Source organism: Nannospalax galili, unplaced genomic scaffold (genome assembly GCF_000622305.1).
Source record: "Nannospalax galili isolate Female #2095 unplaced genomic scaffold, S.galili_v1.0 scaffold210, whole genome shotgun sequence".
In the NCBI taxonomy this organism is placed as follows: Eukaryota; Metazoa; Chordata; class Mammalia; order Rodentia; family Spalacidae; genus Nannospalax; species Nannospalax galili.
The window spans coordinates 2,141,664-2,148,527 of record NW_008329365.1 but is presented as its reverse complement, the minus strand read 5'-3'; positions in this window follow the sequence as shown (position 1 = coordinate 2,148,527).

Here is a 6,864-nt window from a genome sequence, read left to right as displayed (position 1 = left end):
CCTACAACCTACTGACAAATTACACATAGCAGATCAAGAAATATATGTCTAGGTAATATATGTCTAGTTTATCTGAGAACAATTGGTCTTTGCCCAAGATTTATCTACATGACACACAATAATTAAAAGTACCAGACTGGTGGAACTAACCTTCTTGGATGTTTAACAGACATACTTTGAGGCCTATAATAATTTGGTCAGAGGGACATAAAGGACAGTTTTTGCTCCTTGCCCTCCTAGGTCGGCTCCTAGGTCCTCCTAGGACTATGAGCATCTCTCAAAATGTCCTGTAATTGTAGTGGATCACCTGTCCTCTTGATCAAGGAGGCCAAGGAGACCCCACCAGATAGACTTGAACCAGTGTCCAGTGTACAAAGAGGAGAGCCAATACAAAAAAATAAAAAATTAAAAATAATTTAAAAAAAAACACTGGCTGCTCTTGCAGAGGGCCTGGGTTCAAATCTCAGTATCCACATGGTAGCTAACAATTGTCTGTAACTCAAATTCCAGGGGATTCAACGCTCTCCTCTGTTCTCTGCGGGCACTGCATGACATGGGTGCACTTAGATACATGCAGGTAATACACTCACACACATAAAATAAATTTATTTTTTAAAAAGCGATATCAACTCCCAGTTCTGATAACAGTATCTTATTAAGGAAACAGTGACTAAACAACTAAAGAACAAAATTTAAAGAAAAAAACTTAGTATCTGTAGAAAATATGTACTTGTCTATATTGTCTATAAAGTTCCTATAGAGCACTGTGGTACTTGTCCACACAGTTGCAACAGAGGGCTTGAGAAAATGTCAAACTGGGCCAGCAAGATGGCTTATCCATCAGTGCTTGCTGCACAAGCATAACCTGAGTTTGAACTCCAGAGCTTGTGTAAAAGAGGAAGGAGAGATTCAACTCTACCCAGGTGTCCTCTGACCTCCACATGCACACTAGGGCATGTGCACACACATCATATACACAGATGCTAATACTGAAAGAAAATGTCAGGTTAAGACCAAGTCTGGAGCAAGTGTAAAACAAGACTAGTCATTCCACCAGGTTAAAAAAAAAAAACAAGCAAAAAGGGCAGAGGATGCAGTTCATTTAGCAAGGGCTTGCTTAGAATGCATGTGGCCCTGGTTCAACCGCCAACAGTACAAAAACAAAACAAAAGAAAACAAAAAAACAAAACTGTAACTCATCCATCACATGAAGTGATGAACAGAAGCAGTTCAGATGACTGTCTTAGAGAGGTGGTGGTGTCGGGCACCTCTCTGCAAGCACCAATGGAAATCTCTACAAGTGTGGGAAAGACCTACTTACAGTTTTATGAGACTGGCTCATGCAGCCCTGGCTGGCCTTGAACTCCTCTTTACCGTCCTGCTTCCACCTTTTGAGTGCTGGGATCACATGCATATATCAACATACTGGGCTAGAAAGACCTATTTTTAAACATTTTTTTCTTTATGTGTGTGAGTGTTTTGGCCTGCATGTATTTAAGTGCACTTGTGCATAGGATACCCATGGAGACCAGAAGAAGGCATCAGATCCCTGGAACCGGAGTTAGGAGTGGCTGTTAGCTGCCGAGTGGGTGCTGGGAAACAAACCTGGGTCCTCTGGAAAAGCAGCCAGGGTTCTTAACTGCTGAAACATCTCTCCCGCCCCAAGACCTTTTTTATTAAAAAAAAATTTTTTTTGGCAGCTTCATACATGTATACAGTGTACCATGATCACATCCAACCAAAATATCTGTTCTTCCCTGGGTTCCGGTAAGACTTCCTCTTCCAACCTTCATGTCCTTTTCTTTTTCTCTTTTCTTTTTAGAACTAATTGAATCCAATCAGTACTGTCTGTGTGCACATGGAAGTGGGCCCATCTGTGGGAGCAGATGTTGGAACCTACCAACAACCACACTCCTGTAGAAAGATGACTCTCCTTCCCTCAGCTGCCATCAGTTGCTAATTGCTCCTCAACTAGCGGTATAACCTCACGAGCCCCTCTCCCCTCCATGCTGGAATGTTGGCTGACTTGATCTTATGCAGGTCTTACACACGTGTTTGTGAATTCATGAGTGCAAGAGTCATGTTATGTCCAGAAGATGGCATTTCACAACATTCCTACCCAGTCTCTGGCTCTTTCATTCTTTCCACTCCCTCTTCTTCAATATTCCCTGAGCCTTGTGAGAGGGAGGTTAATATAAATGTCCCATTTAGGACTGAACACTCAACAGTCACTTAATCACAGCACTTTGACCAGTTATGAATCTTTTCATTGTCTGCTGCCCACTGCAAAAAGAAGTTTCTCTGACCAGGGGTGAGAGCAGCACTAATGTACAGATAGACATAAATATTTAGAAGGAAGTTTGACATGTGCATTTAGCAAAAATAAAACAGTATTAAGTTCGCTTGTAGGGCCAGTGACCTCCCCAGCCATAGGCTTTTTTGATCATAGTACCATGCATAATTCCGTCTTGTAAAGCAAGTTTTCAATCCAAGGAGAAAGCAGTTGGTTACCCCTGATAACAGGCATGCCACTATTGCATATATGCTGTTCAGTTAGAAATCACTGAATTAACCAAATAAGATTTGACCTTGAATACCTTCAAATTTTGACAAATATTGTTGAGAATAATTCTGCGAATCAATGGAAGCATTTGAAGGTATATCCTAGAGTCTAAATCCTCTTTTTAAAAAAAACAAACAAACCCAACCAAGGTCTCATATAGCCTAGGCTGGCTCAGAATTTGTTATGTAGTCAATTCTGGCCTTAAATTCCTGATCCTTCTGCCTCTACTTCCCACATGATAGAATTACAGGTATGTGGTACCATGCCTGCTGCTTTGTTTTACTTTGTTTTGAGATTCTCTAGCTCAAGCTGGTCTTGAACTGACAGCAGCCCTCCTGCTTAGTCTCCTGAGTGCTGGGCTTCCAGGCCTGTAACACCATACCCAGCTCTAGAATGAAAATCTTATATAGACAAGGGAATATTTTTAAGTTAAACTAAAAATGTGCATTAAAAAAAAAAAAAAGTCTTGAACTAGAGAGATGACTCAGTGGTTAAGAGCACTGGCTGATCTTGCAGTAGACCAGCGTTTGAACTCCAGTACCCACACATGGCAGCCAACAACCATCTGTAACTCCAGTTCCAGGGGATTGGAGACCCTCTTCTGTCCTCCATGGGCATTGCACGACATGGGTGTACCCATATACGTGCAGGCATAAGACTCATACACATAACATAAAAATAAAGAATTTTTTATAAAAGAGTCTTGAACTGGGTATGTTGGCACATGCCTTTAATTCCAGCACTCTTGAGGCAGAGTTCCAGGCCAGCCTGGTCTATACAGTGAGTTCCAGGCCAGCTGGAGCTACAGGGAAACCCTGTCTCAAAAAGACAAAAAAAAAAAAAATAGCAAAGGAAAGAAGGAGGGAGGGAGGGAGGAAGAAAGCGTGGAGAGGGGAGAAAGAGAAAGAAATGGGAAGGAAAGAAAAGGGGAAAAAAGAAAAATTAAAGCAAAATCTGGAAGAGTTAGGGCTACTTAAAAATTTTAGGTTAGCCAGGCATGGTGGCTCATGCTTTTAATCCTAGCACTGGGGAGGTAGAGGCAGGTGGATCTCTGTGAGTTCAAGACCAACCTGGGCTACATAGTGAGCTCCAGGCCAGCTAAGGCTACAGAGAGACCCTGTCTCAGAAAGGCCAAAAAAAAAAAAAAAAAAAAAAAAATTAGGTTAGAAGCTGGGCATGGTGGCACACACCTTTAATCCCAGCACTTGGGAGACAGAGACAGATGGATCTCTGTGAGTTCAAGACCAGCCTAGTCTACACAGTGATTTCCAGGACAGCTGGGGCTACAAAAAAAAAAAAAAAAAAAGAGTTATCATCGTCATAGATATGTGTTCTACTTTGTCCTTGGTGTTCTGCTCCCTCCAGCTGACTCCCTTTCTTCCCTGTTAGTACCCCCACCCTCCTGCTTTCCTCTCACATGTTTTCAGTTACCCTCTCTATTTCCCCCTCCCTTAAGATCTCTTTCTCTCCTCTCAGGATCACCTTTTTAGTTTTGTGACCAACTCGCATACATAAATACACACACACACACACACACTGAACATGATCCTTCAGACTCTTGCCTCAGAACTTTCTAGTCAATAGAGTTAAGTAGGTGCTCTGCTGTATGCAAATGTAGGCATATTTGTCTGAGTAGGCCAAAAGGAGGGAGGCATGTTGCCAAATGCCTTTAGAACAACAACAGACTTTTGAGATGGAATATTTTAAAGCGTCACTGAAAATAAGCTCAACTTTCAGGAAACAGAGTACAGAGGAATACTTTTCTACAAAATAAATTGGGACGGGGGGAATACACACAAAACAAAAACAAAATGTGACTAATACTTTACCAGTGAGTTCACCTCAAAAATTTCATGAATGTCACATGGCCCACCCACTTTTCCTCCGCACCTCAGAAACTTGCCCTAACAGCAGTGATAATATTCTGTTGTTTAAGTGCCAGATTTGCATCTCTATGTTGTCATGGCATTCCCGAATGGAGAACATTGTACTGTTCCTCTTGTTCATGGTTTCTATGATAATGTTAATTTCCCCTCCTCTCCTAATCTCATACCACCCTCCTACCTCTCTCTAATCAGTAGGTATTTTTCCTCCTTTTCTTTCTTTCAGGAAAGGCTTGAATTATGTACAAATTCACTGTGCAAACCAGGCTACATTTTAACATCCTTATCACTCAGCACAGCTCATCCATTCTTTGGAAAGAGAAAAAATGAGCAGCCTTTTCTGGAAGGACCCGGATGCCTCCCCTCCCCAATTTATAGTGTTCAGTAACGAGGTTCAAAAGGTAGTTCGGTGGAAGGCTGTGGGGAGTCTTTCAGTGGTAATGCTCATGTCTAGCTCACCAAAGCCAAGGGTTTGCTTCCCAGCAATGTAAAATGAAACGACAAAAACACATTTTAGAGCGGGGATGGTGGCCCCTGCCTGTGATCCCAGTATTCAGGAGGCTGAAGAGCAAGTTTGAGATTAGCTTCAGCTACCCAGAGATCCTGTCTCAAAAAACCAAACCCAGGGGCCTGGAGAAATGACTCAGCGTTTAAAGAGCACTGGCTGCTCTTGTAAAGGGCCCAGGTTCAGATCCCAGGAAACTCATGGATGCTAACAACCATACATAACTCCAGTTCCAGGGGATTTGAATCTCTCTTCTGATCTCCATGGGCATTACACGACATGGGTGCACTTTCATGAGTGCAGACAATACACTCATTCACATAAAATAATAATAAAAAACCAAAGCCAACCAAATGAAAAATACAAAAATTCACATTATGAAGATGTTAGTACAATGGATTTAATCTCTCTCTCTCTTTTGTTTCTTTTTTAAAATATTTTATTTATTCTTTTTATTTTATGTGTATGCGTGTATTGCCTGCGCCCATGTCGTGCAATGCCCTTAGAAGATAGAAGAGGCTGTCAGGTCCCCTGGAACTGGAGTTACGGACAGTTGTTAGCTGCCATGTGGGTGCTGGGATTCAAACCCGGATCTTCTGCAAGAACAGTCAATGTTCTTAACTGCTGAGCCATCTCTCGAGCTCCTGTTTGTTTCTTTTTAAGACAGGGTCTCATATAGCCCAGGCTGGCCTCAGATGTAAAAAGTAAGTCAGAGTACTGAGATTATATACAACCACACAATCTCAGTTTGTACAGTGCTGAGATTCTGGGGATTAAACTCAAGATTTTGCTTGCTTTAATTTGTTTTTGGTTTTTACTATTTATTTTAAGTGTCTAAATATTTTGCTTGCATATATGTAAGTGCACATGTGCACACAATGCCCTTAGAGGCCAGAAGAGAGCATTGGATCCCCTGGGACTGGAGTTATGGATGGTTGCTAGCTGCCATGTGGGGGCTGGGAATCGAACTTGGGTCTTCTGCAAGAGCAGACAGTGCTCTTAACCATTGAGCCATCTCTCCAGCCCCCTGAACTCAGGATTTTATGCATGCCAGGCAAGTACTCTTATCAACTCACACACACACCACACACACACACACACACACACACACACACACCTACCTCTTTGATAAACCTTTAAAAAAGATTGCTATTTCTAGATTGTATTATTTCCTGCCATATTTGCATAAAACAATTTTCATTGTCAGCTGGGAAAGAACAGAGCAATTTTAAAATTTTGAGAGTCATATGTTTATACTGAATGGAAAGACTCTTTTTTGAAGCAAGGTCTCATGTACTCATGTAGCCCAGGCAGACCTCAAGCTGGCTACATGACTGAGGATGACTCGGAACTCCTGATTCTCCTGCCTGCAACTTCCCAAGTGCTGGGATTATAGGAATGCACCACCACACTTGGCCTAACAATGTTGTACTGGGCCTTCTTTCTCTCAGATTTTCCTGTGGGGTTGTGCTCCCCATTAGACCCATGAGGCTCTGTGAGTAACATGATCATCTCGGCTATTCAGACACCTGTGCTCTTTCAGCCCAGCTGTTTGAGGAACATGGAGGGAAAGATGGGAGCAGAGTAAGAGTGAGAGAAGAAAGCCTGGAGGGTCTGCAAGACCAAGGAAGAGTGTGCCCTGTTGTGTAGGGCTTTGGTTCCTGGAAGCTCTGTAGCAGCAGCAAGGCCTGATGCATTGCGAGCCAACAGTGCCTCTCTGTGGATGCCTGAGAGTAGGTGAGATATGCATGTGTGTACTGGGAGGGAAGGAAGGAAGGAGAAAAGCATGCATTTTTTTTTTTTTAAAGGAATTGTATGCGTTAGAGGTTTCTTTTGAGAAGACAGTATAGAAAAAGATTGAGCCAGGCTTGGTAGCACTTGCCCATAATCCTAGCACTTGGGAGGTGGAGAAA